Source organism: Pimephales promelas, chromosome 11 (genome assembly GCF_988280905.1).
Source record: "Pimephales promelas chromosome 11, fPimPro1.hap1.1, whole genome shotgun sequence".
Lineage (NCBI taxonomy): Eukaryota > Metazoa > Chordata > Actinopteri > Cypriniformes > Leuciscidae > Pimephales > Pimephales promelas.
In genome coordinates, this window is record NC_142779.1 from 27,154,579 (window position 1) to 27,172,380 (window position 17,802).

Below are 17,802 nucleotides of genomic sequence, written 5' to 3' on the forward strand. Positions count from 1 at the left end.
CATGTAAGACCAATACACGTCCTGTAAAAAATCATACCGATTATGGCCCCTTTCATACTAAATAGCACACATACAACTTATAGGGGATTTTTGCGTCATATATGAATACTGTAAAAGTCTTAAATGAGTTGTACATGACAAAAGTATGCTATGGTGTATGGTACTTGTAGAAAACACACAATATTCATATACAAATCATTTAAAGTTCTTATATTAAATCATATGAATTTTAAATGACAAACATATATGCAAGCAATGGTATATGGTTTTATTAGAAACCAACTTAAATTCATATACAAATCATTTAAAGTTCTTATATTGAATCATATGTTAGTCAAATTAAAGTCATCTAGGATTTATACACATTTTGTGTAATTTTTTTATACTCGTTATAAAAGGTGTCATACAGATTTCATGTTTAGATGACCAACATCACTTATATGAAGTTTGCAAATTTGGAAATTGTACAGTATAGAATTCTGTTCATTGTAAAGTAAAAAAAAGGCAAAATTCAAACAGTGGTTTTAACAAACTATTTATTTTATTAACGAACAAGCCCCTTTACATCATAGGTTAACCTTTAAAATGAACAATGAATGCACAATATAGTAATTTCTGTCAAATGGTCTGTGATACTTCAAATCCTGAACATGTCAGTGAATGTAAGTCCTGTGTCAGTGAAGTTGATTCAGTACCCTCGACTCTGCAACAGTACAGCAGTGCTCGAGTCAACAACATTCAGCAGATGAAGAACAGTATAGGATACCAGTGGATCAGTCGCAGGGTACAAGTAGATCAGTTGTGTCCAGTTGCTAACAGTAGAGTTTCATAGAGCAGGAACGGCTGTGCAGATCCAACTTTCTCGAAAAATCCTGGAGACTGTGCTGGTTCTCTAGACAACACAACACAAAACCAGATCGATTACAATTAATACAATTTGTGCTTTATAAACACAGCAAGTTTATGGTGGAAAAAGTTCAATCCTCTTAGACTTTGAGTCACACAAGAAACTATTTTGGTTAGATTAAGACTAGAATGTACTCAAGAATTTTTTCAAGTAAATTAAAGGCTTTATTCATTCAAAAATGTTAATTCTGTCATTATTCACCCACATGTTATTCCAAAGCAGAGTTTTGTTCATCTTCGGAACACTTAACGAAGTTATGTTTAATGAAATCTAAGACATTTCTGTCCCTCCATTGACAGCCTATTCAACTACCACTTCCAAAGCCACGGAAAGGAAATCAAAAGTCAAAACCATGTCCTTAGTGGTAAACTTAAGGAACGCCCATCAAAGTACAAATGTGGGGAGGCATCAGTCGTGTCACAAAAGTGGATCTCTACCATCAGTCAATGCAATGCCGCGTTACGCGCATAAAAAAATCCCGTTGAATTTTTTTTTTTTACTTTGCCATCAATTTGCGCAATGCTAAAAAAATGAGCCTGCCTGCGATGCACAAATGGATTCAAAGTGTTCAAGTGTATACATGTGAACACAGCATAATGATGTACCTTTATACCAGTGATCTCAAACTCAATTCCTGGAGGGCCACAGCTCTGCAAAGTTTAGCTCCAACTCACACCTGTAAGGCAATTTCTAGTAATCCTTAAGGCCTTGATTAGCTCAATGGATCTGGATCAGGTGTGTTTGATTAGGTTTGGAGCAAAACTGTGCAGACATGTGGCCTTCCAGGAATTGGCTTTATGCCCAGCTGCACTACTTCCTGAACTTCAGCCAGCTCCTTGTTTCCTGTCTGCCATTATTGGCCAAATTGATTAATTCAGGTGTGTCTGATTATTGTTGCCATGACTACTGAGGTCAGGTACACCTGAATTAATCAATTTGGCCAATAATGGCAGACAGGAAACAAGGAGCTGGCTGAAGTTCAGGAAGTAGTGCAGCTGGGCATAAAGCCCATTGAGTTTGAGATCACTGCTTTAAAACACACCCTATACCCAGACCTTATACCTTTCTGGGGCTTGAAAGTGGTAGTTGCATAGACTGTCAATGGAGGGCAGGAAGCTCTCAGATTTCATTAAAAAATATCTTAATTTGTGTTGTGAAGATGAAAGAAATTCTTACATGTTTAGAACAACATGAGGGTGAGTAATTAATGACAGAATTTCCATTTTGGGTGAACTAACCCTTTAAGAATAAATTTAGACACCCACCTTAAGAAATCTCCCTAATAGTCAGCCGCCGGAAGAATCTGTGTTCCCTTCTTGTGGCTGTGATGTTGGACAGGTGATAGGCAGATATTTCCCAGTCAGTAGAGTCTACAATTAAACAGCAAGAAAACATCTACCTGTCAAGTCATGAAAACAATTGGTTTGAAAACTAATTTTAAGTAAAAAATAAAAATTACATTTGTAAAGTTATTTGACTGGACAAATTCAAAATAAGTGTTATGAAACACAGAAAATCTTAGTTATACCAAATAGCAATAAAGCTATGATTATTTTTTATGTTTGTGCCCATGATTCTCTCATGTTATCTGTTAACTCTTACCATCACCAAGTTCTAGTCTGCACAGTCTTTAAACACCAAGCCTGGTTAGCATTAGCCACTCGGTGCATCATAGAAATGCTCCTAGAAAACAAATAGCTAAATCAATAACTTACATTTAATATGAAAGCATAACCACACAACATCAAAAGTTATTCTGATAAGTACATTTTGCATAAATATTTAATCTGAAAGAATTAGTTACCCATTGTAAGAAAATTGGTCCTCCAAAAAAGGAAATAAAGTGACAATTTCACATGCATTGTTGACCTGCAGCAAAGAGTATAGAGAGGCGAAACTCTGATGCTTTTTTGGTAACAGCCACTAGATGGCGCTTCGGTAGCGCGGCAGCCACATCGGGGTGAAAATTCCAACTGGAGTTACTGGACAACAGCACAGATAACCGTTTTTTGAGGTAGTTTTTTCTTGCATTAGTGAGTATTTCCATTGTATGCAACTTTACGCTTTTACTACTATTATTAGTTCCCAACTCCACTAGGCCTGAAATATATTTTGGACGTTTTAATCCCCTGGATCATGCTACAAACATGATGATCGTTGATGAGCTGTCCCAGCTAACACAAATACGTGACTGTTACGTAACTGCAACGTAATCTGGTGACCAAACTTTCGTCGTGGCGACGTAACCAGTTACGTTGTGGCAACCGGAAAAGTGAAATTCCCAGATACGTTGTCACGACGTAACGATACGTAACTGCGACGTTGTGGCAACGTCATGGATCAATAGTCGTGTGTTGGTAACCAGTTGGTCATTTTAGTTTTAATTAAAATGGTTCGGACAAGCAGTGGTCTAATTAGGGGCCAAGCACCGAAGGTGCGGAGGCACCTATTGTATCTGTGCCGGTTCTTATTATTATTATTATTATTAGGGGCCAAGCACCGAAGGTGCGGAGGCACCTATTGTATCTGTGCTGGTTCTTATTATTATTATTCTTCTTCCGACTGGGCGTCTATGGCAGCCCATAGACCGGTTTGCGGGAAAGTTGTTTTGACTTGACATTCTGATAGAGGACAGTCCCAACATTAAATACACCAATTTTGGTGTCTCTAACTCATTCCCTCTAGCGCCACCAACTGTCCAAAGTTTCACTTTTATTATGCTAATAACTTTTGAACCGTAAGGCCTATCAACAAAATTCTTTTTTCCTCTTGTTCCTGAGCTCATGCCGATTCGATCGCACCCTATGACGTCATTTTCCGTCATAAAAAAACGGCCGCCATTTTGAATTTTCCAAAAAACCTACTTTTGCGAACTCGTCCTAGACGGTTTGTCCGATTTTCACCAAAATCGCAGCGCATCATCTCCAGGCAGTGCTGACAAAAAGTTATGGAAATCAAGATGATTCGAATAACCGTTTTCGATAAGCGCGCAAACTAATTTTACGTAGCGCTTGCGAAAACAGACGTGAGGCTGTATCTCCGCAACGCTTACTCGTTTTCAGACCAAACTTGGTACGTGTCATCACAAGCATGACCTGAGGCTACGTGCTGCGTTTCGGCGCAGCGCCACCTAGTGGTCCGGAGATATGAGAAATGGCTATTTTTGCTCGTAACTTCTGAACGGTTTCTCCAAAAATCAAAAACGTGGTCTCGTTAGATTCAGGGCGTCATGCCGAGTCGACCGATATCCAATTTTCCCAGATCGGCCATTTTGGCTGTCGGCCATTTTGAATTATGTGTTAAAATGCTGTATTTTTTGAACGCATGAACGAATTGTTACGAAACTCGGTATGGGTCATCAGTACGATGCCCTGAAGAAGCCTGCGAAGTTTCGAAACAGCGCCACCTAGTGGTGAATTTTTTTTTTCAAACGCTTATAACTTTGGGTGTGGTACACTTATTTTCACGGGAGTCATCTTTTTGAGTTCCTGAATCGTTGCCGAGTCCAACGATACTAAACATGCTGGGTTTCGTGTTACGGTTGGTGTAGCGTAGCGATTTAGCGCGAAAAAAACACTTGCCGATATCTTCAAAACCGCTGTTCCGATCGAGACGAAACCACCGCCAGAAACACGGAATCATAGCTTGTTAACTAAACGCTAATGCCCAAATGCGAAAATATTGATAGTAAGGGGTAGTAAAATTCAAACAAAGTCATGTGTCAGTCATTTTTTACGTGTTTTTTCATATAAATGTTTATAACTCGGAAGCGAATTGAGATATTTGCACCAAAATTGACACACATATGTATGGGCTCACTCTGAGGACACATAAAAAAAATTGTGGGACTGAGCCTCTTGGTGGCGCTATAATAGAACAAAACGTGAAATTCCCATTGACTTCAATACAGTTTTGTGAAATACAATGCTATACTAAACAAATGCATTGGTGTAATATTACAAAACTCAGTGTGTGCCATAAGCAGCATGCCCTGAAGGTACTCAAAAGATTTTGAGACAGCGCCACCTGTTGGTCAAAAGTTATAATTAATTTCTGAGAACGCTAATAACTTTTGAATAAATTTGCCTATTGCAATGAAACTGATCTTAATAGATTCCTTGGGATATGCCGAAAACATAGATATCAGGTTTTCCATAATCAGACAAACTTCCTGTCCGCCATCTTTATTTCTTTGAAAAACCTTCTTTTTCGAACTCCTCCTAGACCGTTTGTCCGATTTTCACGAAAATTGAATCGTATCATCTCCAGACCGTGCCGACTAAAAGTTATGAATTGCACGATGATAGACAAAACCGTTTTCGTATACCACAGCATCAAAATTTAGGCATGCTGCCAAAATTACTATTTAGGCTTTATCTCTGCAATGCCTTCACATTTTGACACCAAACTTTGCATGTGTCATTGTCACCTCACTCTGACCACATCACATCTATTTCGTAACTGCGCCACCTATTGTTCGAAAGTGATAACCCATTAAATCATCTTATAAGTTAATGTTTATGTGATTTTCTTAGCCATTTGCCCAAAGTTCTCTCAAAATGCCCTTAATTGCTCCTTGCTGCAGTTGGTCTGCCACTCCTTGCCATTTTGGCATATGTTGCCGCTTCTTGCGCTTGGCCCCGGTAATGGCTGCTTGCAGCTATATTTATTATTATTATTCTTCTTCCGACTGGGCGTCTATGGCAGCCCATAGACCGGTTTGCGGGAAAGTTGTTTTGGTTTGACTTTCTAAAAGAGGACAGTCCCAACTTTAAATACACCAATTTTGGTGTCTCTAACTCATTCCCTCTAGCGCCACCAACTGTCCAAAGTTTCACTTTTATTATGCTAATAACTTTTGAACCGTAAGGCCTATCAACAAAATTCTTTTTTCCTCTTTTTCCTGATCTCATGGCGATTCGATCGCACCCTATGACGTCATTTTCCGTCATAAAAAAACGGCCGCCATTTTGAATTTTCCAAAAAACCTACTTTTGCGAACTCGTCCTAGACGGTTTGTCCGATTTTCACCAAAATCGCACCGGATCATCTCCAGGCAGTGCTGACAAAAAGTTATGGAATTCAAGATGATTCGAATAACCGTTTTCGATAAACGCGCAAACTAATTTTACGTAGCGCTTGCAAAAACAGACGTGAGGCTGTATCTCCGCAACGCTTCATCCTATTCAGACCAAACTTGGTACGTGTCATCACAAGCATGACCTGAGGCTACGTGCAGCGTTTCGGCGCAGCGCCACCTAGTGGTCCGGAGATATGAAAAATGGCTATTTTTGCTCGTAACTTCTGAACAGTTTGTCCAAAAATCATAAACTTCATCTCGTTAGATTCAGGGCGTCATGCCGAGTCGACTGATATGCAATTTTCCCAGATCGGCCATTTTGGCTGTCGGCCATTTTGAATTATGTGCTAAAATGCTGTATTTTTTGAACGCATGAACGAATTGTTACGAAACTCGGTATGGGTCATCAGTACGATGCCCTGAAGGAGCCTGAGAAGTTTCGAAACAGCGCCACCTAGTGGTGAATTTCTTTTTTCAAACGCTTATAACTTTGGGTGTGGTACACTTATTTTCACGGGAGTCATCTTTTTGAGTTCCTGAATCGTTGCCGAGTCCAACGATACTAAACATGCTGGGTTTCGTCTTACGGTTGGTGTAGCGTAGCGATTTAGCGCGAAAAAAACACTTGGCGATATCTTCAAAACCGCTGTTCCGATCGAGACGAAACCACCGCCAGAAACACGGAATCATAGCTTGTTAACTAAACACTAATGCCCAAATGCGAAAATATTGATAGTAAGGGGTAGTAAAATTCAAACAAAGTCATGTGTCAGTCATTTTTTACGTGTTTTTTCATATAAATGTTTATAACTCAGAAGTGAATAGAGATATTTGCACCAAAATTGACACACATATGTATGGGGTCACTCTGAGGACACATAAAAAAAATTGTGGGACTGAGCCTCTTGGTGGCGCTATAATAGAACAAAACGTGAAATTCCCATTGACTTCAATAGAGTTTTGTGAAATAAAATGCTATACTAAACAAATGCATTGGTGTAATATTACAAAACTCAGTGTGTGCCATAAGCAGCATGCCCTGAAGGTACACAAAAGATTTTGAGACAGCGCCACCTGTTGGTCAAAAGTTATAATTCATTTCTGAGAACGCTAATAACTTTTGAATAAATTTGCCTATTGCAATGAAACTGATCTTAATAGATTCCTTCGGTTATGCCGAAAACATAGATATCAGGTTTTCCATAATCAGACAAACGTCCTGTTCGCCATCTTTATTTCTTTGAAAAACCTTCTTTTTCGAACTCCTCCTAGACCGTTTGTCCGATTTTCACGAAAATTGAATCGTATCATGTCCAGACGGTGCCGAATAAAAGTTATGGATTGCGTGACGATAGACAAAACCGTTTTTGTATACCACTGCATCAAATTTGAGGCATGCTGCCAAAATGACTATTTAGGCTTTATCTCTGCAATGCCTTCACATTTTGACACCAAACTTTGCATGTGTCATTGTCAGCTCACTCTGACCACATCACATCTATTTCGTAACTGCGCCACCTATTGTTCGAAAGTGATAACCCATTAAATCATCTTATAAGTTAATGTTTATGTGATTTTCTTAGCCATTTGCCCAAAGTTCTCTCAAAATGCCCTTAATTGCTCCTTGCTGCAGTTGGTCTGCCACTCCTTGCCATTTTGGCATATGTTGCCGCTTCTTGCGCTTGGCCCCGGTAATGGCTGCTTGCAGCTATATTTTAACTTGTCCTCATATGCCCAAAACTATTTTGGAGACTTTTCAATGGCATACGAAAGATACAGACTCAGTATTTGGTTAATTCATTTCATTTACTATAGAAGAAAGCACAAACAACAGCAAAACCAGTGTGCAAACGGTTTATAAACATTTAAATGAAGGTTTAACATGAATATAATTAAAATAATGTAAGAAATGTAATGTAAAAAAATAAAAATAATGATTTTCTATTTTAATATACTTTAAAATATCATTTAATCCTTTGATGCAAAGCTGAATTTTCAGAATCATTAATCCAGTCTTCAGTGTTACATGATAAAATATTATACACAGGAATAAATTACACTACTATATATTCACATGTTATAATATGTTTTTTGTTGTTGTTTTTTGTCAAATAAATGTAAGCTTTATAAGCAGAATAGACTTCTTCCAAAAAATATTAAAAAGAGTAACGTTTCCAAACTTTTGACTGGTACTGTTTATGATTTTATAGTTATACAAAATAAATAGTAGTTATTAAGACTGACTGACACTTTATTATATCTAGTATTATTGAAGCAAAACAGAGTCCCTATAACAGTGCAATTTGTATATTTTAGTCTTCGAGAAAATGTTTTTTTCCCTTTCTCTCACAAACACAACACATCAGTTATACCTTTTTAAATTATTCGTTGCAGGTGCACACATTCTATTCTACAAATTAGCAAACTCATAGGGTCATATTTTTGTTGATAAACAGCAACACTTTGGCCAATTATGCACATTTCTTGGTGTATAATGGTGTCAAAAAACTTTGAAACTTCTATAAAAAAAAAAATAAATAAAAAAAAAACTTTCTCTCTGTGACTTTAAATGTACTGATGTCTGACTACTTTACACCTATAGATTCCACTGTCACAGGTGCTCTGTTTTGCTATTATAAAACTTATACAGAACATGATAGTAATCAGCCATCCATGCAAAAGCAGAGGTCGGTGTGGTGTACAGGTACATCTGTCCAAGCCAACATCTCACACCTTGATCCCTTCCGCTGTGGATCCCAGAAAACCTGCAATAAAAAAAATAGTACAGTTCAAAACAACAAGGATACATCTCATCTGGTATCACAAATTATCATTCGAGGTTCAATAAAAAAATAGAGTTAGCTTAAATGCTCAATATTACGGCTTAAATAAAATATTTTGTTTATCTGCTGCTATATATATTGCGATATAAAAACAAATTTCAGGAGATTATTTATTTAGAGTGAATCTGCATTGAAAATTATAAACAAATTACAAGCATAGATAAATTCAAAAGAAGAAAAATACAATTGAAATAAGCAGTGCATGATTTTTTTTTAGGAAAATCTAACTTATCAGGTACGGAAATTGAATTATCGAATGTAAAATAAGTCTTTACTGAGGTACAGCCTCTCCCTACAAAATGACAAACAACCAGCCTGAAAGACTGTCTATAATAGTGTGTGTAATTTCTTCAGTACCGTCAGCAGAACCGATAACATCTGAGCTTATTGATACTGCGGTCTTCCTTAATTTGGCCCCCGTTTAATGTTTAATACCGGGTTTCGGAACCTATCCCTACGCATGGGTGAGTTCATATGGATGAAGGCCTGTTGTGTTTCGGTTTTGTTTGTGATAGTGGCAGCTATTGTGAAACTCACCTTCCTTATGTACTGAGTGTGGATGGCATCAAGATCTTGTCCTGAAGAATCACAGGGTCAAAAGATCATTGATATCTCATCTGGTAACAAGAGCATAGCCATAACTTTAAAAACTCTAATAATATCTTTACCCCCTGATAATGTATTGCTGATGTACATTCAAACATTTTAAAGGCTAAGAGTATGAGCCATGAGTAAACTGGACAGATATCTGTGAAAAATAACTTGCGTGCCTAAAGTTGTCGACCCCCTGAATTCAGCATTTAAAAGTAAAAAGAATTTCAGTATTTATCAGTAAAAACTACATTAAAAATACCTTTGAGTTGGACTGTATGATGTCCGTCTCATTGGCTAACACAATTAAAAACACACCTAGAGAAAAACAAATATGTATACCAATGACCATTATCCTGTTATAATAATAGTTAAATGAATTATTATAACTATGACCATTATAACATTATATTTACCTATTTACCTATTATTTAGCTGATTATTTAGCCTACAGGCTTCTCAAGGACAATCTCACTGAAAAAAACTGGGGTTAATGATTTTAAATTGTGAGACTTCATTCAAAAGCATAAATCCTACAGAGTACAGACCCACAACAATTGAACAGTAACTTATGTATGAAGTTTTGCTTACTAGTCGAGTTCATAGCCGTGGAGATTGTCTTGGACAGGGGGTGCAGCAGGCAATCAGATGATCTTCTAGAAAATAACATGTCACAGAGCCAACAATGTTACATAGAATTTACAATAGGACAAATGGTTTATTACAAGGAAGGAAGCAAGCAAGAGCAGAGATGAAATGCAGAAAAGATAAAGAATATAAAAAATCTTAAGGTAATATATTGTGCAATAAATGCAAATTATTATCATGGTAAACAATAATTCCCCCTTTGTTGTGGAGGGTTTTTTTCTGTTCCTCCTGAAATCACTTATTATCAATCTTTGTAAGTGACGTCATTAACAGTACGTTACAATGAATTATTTCAGGTTAAATAACTTAGCTTACTTCCCACCCACTGACAAATTACCAGCAAAACAAAACTATAAAAAACTGTTATCAACACAAAAATGTGGTTAAAAACCCAAACTTATGTAAAACAAGAGCTCAATTGTAACGTAAACTTAACTTAGCTAACGTTAACTTAGCTCTTCTGAAAACGGAGATGCTAACGGACTTTTTCGGAAGACACAAAACCATTTCTATAAAGTAAATATTCAACAGAAGTGTATCAATTACACGTAAGAAAGGTGTCCGGAACGTTTATATGTATTATTTGAGTGATTTTGGTAACTAAACTTACCTGAAAGCAGAGAAAACAACAGTGAGAGACGCTAGTCTTGCTGTTTGTCAGTTGATGAGGTTTCCTCTTTTCCATGGTTTCCATCTGCTCGTGCTCGCGCGCGCTCCTGTCTTTGAATCAGATAGCTTTTGCGACTCAATGTTTACGCGCACGTAACCGTCAAAAGGCACGCAGCATTTAAATAAACATCTAGAAATATAACATTTAACAATTTAAATATCTTTAATTTTAAATAATGAATTTAAAACTCATTGTAGTTCTCATTCACTTGACAATCATGCTTTTTTATACCATTTTGCTAATGTAAGCAATTTCAAGACATCTGTATTAGGATATATATATATATATATATATATATATATATATATATATATATATATATATATATACACACACACACACACACATTAAAAGAGAATATGAAGCACTCTTTATATAAATTAAAGATGGTAATGAAATTACGGTCCCGTGACGTTGCAGTTTCGTTGCCAGTAAGTCATAAAATTACCAAGTAATTACGATTAGACTACGTATCTGCGACGTTGTTGGTTATTTTATAACCTTAGGAGGACGTACTGACAACGTTGTGGTTTGGTCATATGATGGTAATGAAATTACGGGCATGCGACGTTGTAGTTACGTTGCCAGTAAGTCATAAAATTACCAAGTAATTACGATTAGACTACGTATCTGCGACGTTGTTGGTTATCTTATAACCTTAGGAGGACGTACTGACGACGTTGTGGGTTGGTAATATGATGGTTATGAAATTACGAGCATACGACGTTGTAGTTACCCAGACAGCAAACTGACATTGAATCAACGTGGAAACGACGTCTCTCATGACATTGAAACAACGTTGATTTTGCTCATCGAATTAACGTTGAACAAACGTCAGACGCGGCATTCTTCAAAGCTAAATGAAAATCGAAAATTGGTTTGCTTTCATAACGTTGAAACAACGCGTTGATTTCAAGTTGATTTTGCGTTAGTTTTGAAAGAATGACGCGTCTGACGTTGGTTCAACGTTAATTCGATGAGCAAAACAATGTCAGATCAACATTGTTTCGATGTCATATTTCCACGTTGATTCAATGTCAGTTTGCTATCTGGGTACGTTGTCAATTGGTAAGTCATAAAGTGACCAAAAAGTACGAATATATTACGTAACTGTTACGTCGTGTGTTAGCTGGGGTGTCCGTTATCCTATAACTAATTGCCACTTTGGACATTGGCTGTGTTTTTTTGTTTGTTTACATGGTCTTGCGTCATTAATATAAGATAGGCTAGTACTGCAAAAAAAAAAAAACTGTTTACTGTAAAGCTATTCTATTGCTGTTGTCACAGACTAGAAGGACACAGATGGATGAGTATAACCAGGTTTATTGAGACAGGTGGTATGATAGACAGCTGGTAAGTATGTAATGGATAAAGTTCGGTTCAGGAGCGGGAAACAGTCTGATAATGGAATTCTTATCTTTAGCAGGGCTGGAAGTAGGTGAGCGGAGGCAGCGGACGGATGACCAGAGGAAGACCGGGGATCTGGAGCGGAAGAGAAGCAGACGGGGCTGAATGAAGCGGGTAAGTATTCCTTTGTAGTAGGTAGTAGCGTAGCGGGAGTCTGTAGCCGATGTGTCGACGAGACCAGACGGTGAGTGACTGTGAGGAGTGAGTTTATAAAGGGAGGATGATTGGGACGGTGATTGAAGCGGGCAGGTGACAGTGATTAGAATGCTGGAGAGCTGGAACGAGTGGGCGGAGTGAAGGTGTCTGGTGCTGACGCAGATGGATCCGTGACAGTACCCCCCCCCCCCCACGGCCAGCTCCAGCTGGCGGACGGGACCGACGACGGGGACGACCACGGCTCCGGGGCGCTGGGCGATCTGGATGGGTGGTGTGGAAGTCCTGGAGTAACGAGGGATCCAGAATGTCCTCCCGATTGACCCAGCATCTCTCCTCGGCACCGAATCCCTCCCAGTCCACGAGATATTCCAAGCGGCCGCCCCGTCGTCGGGAGTCGAGGATTTCATGGACTCGGTAGATGTTGTCATCTTCGGGATCCGCAGGAGGAGGGGGCACCTCCGCAGCACCAGACCCTGGGGAAGAAGGAGTGAGAGGGTTAGTGTACGGCTTGAGCAAGGAGACATGGAAGGTGGGTGCGATGCGGTAGTGAGCGGGGAGGGCCAGCCGGTAGGTGACGGGGGTTGATCTGCCTCTGAATCGGGAAAGGCCCGATATATCTGGGACTCAGCTTCCGACAGGGCCGACGGAGACGGATGTCCCGGGTGGAGAGCCAGACCAGTTGTCCGGGAAGGTAGTGAGGGGCGTCGGTACGGCGAAGGTTGGCCTGGTTCTGGTGTCTCCGAACAGCCCGCTGGAGGTGAGTATGAGCTGAGTCCCAGACTCTCTCGCTCGTCTGGAACCAATGGTGGACTGCTGGGACGTCAGATGGTTCTCCTGACCAGGGGAATAGGGGAGGCTGGTAGCCGAGTATGCACTGGAATGGGGTGAGTCCGGTGGTGGTTTGTCGGAGGGAGTTCTGTGCATACTCGGCCCAGGGCAGGTAACGGCTCCAGCAGTCCTGGTGATCGTGGCAGTATGACCGCAGGTATCTCCCAATCTCCTGGATCTTCCACTCAGTCTGGCCATTGGACTGGGGATGGTATCCAGAAGTGAGGCTGACGGTCACCCCCAGAAGGTTGAAGAATGCCTTCCATACTCGAGAGATGAATTGGGGTCCTCGATCGGAGACGACGTCCTCAGGGATCCCAAAGTTACGGAAGATGTGTTGGAACAATGCCTCTGCTGTTTCAATGGCTGTTGGCAACCCCGGAAGGGGAATTAGCTTGCACGCCTTGGAGAAGCGGTCCACTACGACCAGAATGCAGGTGTGGTTGTCAGACACGGGCAGGTCGGTAACGAAGTCCACTCCGAGATGGGACCAAGGTCGAGTGGGTATAGGGAGAGGGACCAGCTTGCCTTCCGGGAGATGACGGGGAACCTTGGCCATGGCACAGACTGAGCATCCGCTGACGATCCGGGAGACGTCCTGGGCCATACCCGGCCACCAATAGCGCTGTTGGACGAGCGAGAGAGTGGCTTGGCTGCCTGGGTGTCCAGAGCCCGGAGAGGTGTGTACTGAGTCCATGAGGGACAGGCGTAGACGGGTTGGAACATAGACCCGTCCCTCAGGACCTCCCGGCGGAGCAGGTTCGAGTTGCGTGGCGTCGGCGATGTGATCATCGAAGCTCCATTGGATGGGGCTGACAACCACGGCTGGAGGGAGAATGGGTTCAGGCTCGGAAGAAGGTGTCTCAGGTTGGAACTGACGGGAGAGTGCATCTGCTTTTACGTTCTTCTCACCGGGACGAAAGGTGACTGAGAAGTTAAAGCGAGTGAAAAACAGGGCCCAACGGGCTTGACGGGGGTTGAGTCTCTTGGCATCCCGGAGATACTCGAGGTTGCGGTGGTCAGTGATCACTGTGAACGGGTGTTGGGCTCCCTCCAGCCAGTGCCTCCATTCCTCCAACGCCAATTTAATGGCCAGTAGCTCCCGGTTGCCGATGTCGTAATTCTGCTCCGCCGGGGACAGTTTTTTGGAGTAGAAGGCGCATGGATGGAGTTGAGGTGGATTCCCCTGCCGCTGAGAGAGGACCGCTCCTACCTCCGAGATGGAAGCATCCACCTCGACGAGGAAGGGCACGGCGGGGTCCGGCAGGGCGAGGGTAGGAGCGGAGCCAAAGGCTGACTTCAGGGCTTGGAAGGCTTGGGTGGCTCGGGTGTTCCAGGACAGAGACTTGGCCCCGCTCTTGAGAAGGTCAGTGAGTGGAGAACTGATGGGACTGAAGTTCTGGATGAAACGGCGGTAGAAGTTTGCAAAGCCCAGAAAACGTTGAAGCTCCTTTCGGGTGGTGGGTTGTGGCCAATGGAGTACCGCTTCCACCTTCCTCTGGTCCATGGTGATTCCGTGTGGGGTGATGACGTAACCGAGGAAGTGGATGGTGCTTTGATGGAACTCGCATTTCTCCAGTTTGAGGTAAAGATGGTAGTCTCGAAGGCGTTGGAGCACTGTCTGCACGTGATGGATATGGGAGGTCAGATTGGGAGAGTAGATGAGGATATCGTCTATGTAGATGACGACGAACTGATTGAGGAGATCGCGGAATATTTCGTTCATGAAACCTTGAAAGATGGCGGGTGAGTTGGACAATCCGAAGGGCATCACGAGATATTCGTAGTGCCCTGCGGGAGTGATAAAGGCGGTCTTCCACTCATCACCTTCCCGGATTCGGATGAGGTTGTAGGCACTACGAAGATCGAGCTTGGTGTAAACGGATGCCCCTCGGAGTTGTTCCAGGGCGGCTGGGACCAGAGGAAGGGGATAGCTGAATTTAACTGTAGCTTGGTTGAGGATGCGATAGTCGATGCAAGGGCGAAAGCCTCCGTCCTTTTTCCCCACGAAGAAGAAACTCGAAGCGGCAGGGGACACTGATGGTCGTATGAATCCGTGGTCGAGAGCCTCTTGGACGTACTCCTCCATGGCCTTCTGCTCCGGGATGGACAGAGGGTAGATCTTACCTCGCGGTAGAACCGCCCCAGGCAGCAGGTCGATCGCGCAGTCCCATGGCCGATGTGGGGGTAGAATGGAGGCGTGACGTTTATCGAAGACATCCTGGAACGCCCGGTAGGGTGAGGGGATCTCGGGAGAAGGTTCCACTGGTGGGCTTTCTACGGAGGTGGTGGAGAGTGGGACGGTCGGAGTGGTGGAAGAAACTGGAGATTTCGTCACGGAGGACAGACAGCGCTGGAAACAGTCATGGCCCCACCGTAGAACCTCGCCGGTGGACCATTGGATGTGAGGCGAATGGGTCTCCAACCAGGGGCGTCCCAGGATGATCTCAGCCGTCGAGCCCTCCAGCACCACAAAGGATATCTCCTCCCGGTGGAGCCAGCCGATCTCCAACCCCAGGTCAGGGCTCCGATGCCCAACCCGGCCGCGTCCTAGTGGTTGTCCCAGAATGGTTTGGACTTGAAGCTTGTGAGGGATGGTTCGTTGCCTGGTTTGTAGCCGGTTTAAGGTGGACAGTGCAATGAAGTTGGCCGCTGATCCGAAGTCGATCAGCGCCTGGACTGAAATGGAACGGTTCAGATAAGTGATAGTGGCTGCAGTGAATTTCAAGGAAGAGATGGGCAATGGTAATTGGACTGTACTCACAGCGGGTCGGGGAGGGCGGACGGGACAGGAGGCGAGCAGATGACCGGAGGCTCCACAGTACAGACACAGCCCGTTGGTGATACGACGATTCCTCTCGGATAGGGGCAGATGGGTGGAACCGACTTCCATGGGTTCTGGTGCTGGAGGACTGTGGTGACGGGGCACAGGACGAGGAGTTGGAGGTGCAGGGCTGTCGAGCTGGCATGCAGTGCGTCGCTGGTCGATGCGGATGGATCGCTGGATGATGCTCTCAATACCGACGTTATCGTCATAAACCGCGAGCTGGAGGCGGATATCGGGATGTAAACCATGACGGTAAGCAGTGATGAGAGCAGACTCATTCCATCCGAGCGTGGCGGCGAGGGTGCGAAACTGCAGCGCATAGGTGGCGACGGACGATCTCCCCTGTCTCAGGCGGTACAGCTGGTCTTGGATGGAGATGGAGTGGGCTGACTGTGAGAATACTTCAGTGAAGTGGCCGGAGAAAGCGGCGAATGTCCGGGTAACTGGACCACGATCATTCCAAAGGGCGTGAGCCCAGTTGAGCGCTCGGCCTCGCAGGAGGGAGATGAAGAAGGCCACTTTCGATCGTTCATTGTGGAAGGATAACGGGTTCATATCCATATACAGCTCGCACTGCAAGAGGAAGCCGCTGCACTCCTCCTCCTCGCCTGAGAAGGGCGCTGGTTGGGCCATGGGACTGGCAGAGGCAGATGGGGAAGAAGTGGTCACGGTAGATGTGGCGAGTGCTGGAGTGCTGGTCCGGGGTATGGTAGGAGAAGGTGGGGTCTGTGTAGCGCTGGTGCTCGGGGTAGATTGCTGCATTTTGTTGGTCTGGTCTTCTGTCACAGACTAGAAGGACACAGATGGATGAGTATAACCAGGTTTATTGAGACAGGTGGTATGATAGACAGCTGGTAAGTATGTAATGGATAAAGTTCGGTTCAGGAGCGGGAAACAGTCTGATAATGGAATTCTTATCTTTAGCAGGGCTGGAAGTAGGTGAGCGGAGGCAGCGGACGGATGACCAGAGGAAGACCGGGGATCTGGAGCGGAAGAGAAGCAGACGGGGCTGAATGAAGCGGGTAAGTATTCCTTTGTAGTAGGTAGTAGCGTAGCGGGAGTCTGTAGCCGATGTGTCGACGAGACCAGACGGTGAGTGACTGTGAGGAGTGAGTTTATAAAGGGAGGATGATTGGGACGGTGATTGAAGCGGGCAGGTGACAGTGATTAGAATGCTGGAGAGCTGGAACGAGTGGGCGGAGTGAAGGTGTCTGGTGCTGACGCAGATGGATCCGTGACAGCTGTTATATATTTATTCTCAAACATTTACATTTTAGTACAACATTCATTTGCTGAATTTATTTCATTAATAACTTATTTTTGTAAGTAACGTTATGTGTACCTACCGGGAAACGGTCTATGTTATTATAACTTTATGAACTGATATCACTTATTCTTACCTATTACACTTAATGTGGAGAGTAATATAATGAATTAAATCCTCAAACTTCCCTGTCTCAAGTTATGTGGGGGTAGCCCGGTTAAGTACCCAGATAGCAAACTGACATTGAATCAACGTGGACATATGACATTGAAACAACGTTGATCTGACATAGTTTTGCTCATCGAATTAACGTTGAACCAACGTCAGACGCGTCATTCTTTCAAAACTAATGGAAAATCAACTTGAAATCAACGCGTTGTTTCAACGTTATGAAAGCAAACCAATTTTCGATTTTCATTTAGCTTTGAAGAATGCCACGTCTGACGTTGGTTCAACGTTAATTCGATGAGCAAAATCAACGTTGTTTCGATGTCATGAGAGACGTTGTTTCCACGTTGATTCAATGTCAGTTTGCTGTCTGGGTAGCAACTGCTATAAAGTTAACTGTTAACGGTTATTCG

The 17,802-nt window shown here is 42.7% G+C and overlaps 1 long non-coding RNA gene across 1 annotated transcript; it reads right to left on the reverse strand.

The window, feature by feature from the left end:
- Window positions 1-8,420: 8,420 nt before the first annotated feature.
- Window positions 8,421-11,026, reverse strand: LOC120463921 (uncharacterized). The gene is made up of 4 exons (XR_005618578.2): window positions 10,680-11,026; window positions 10,013-10,077; window positions 9,368-9,408; window positions 8,421-8,752 (listed from the first exon to the last, which is right to left on the reverse strand). It is a non-coding gene; the product is annotated as an uncharacterized LOC120463921 (long non-coding RNA).
- Between the last annotated feature and the right edge of the window lie 6,776 nt (window positions 11,027-17,802).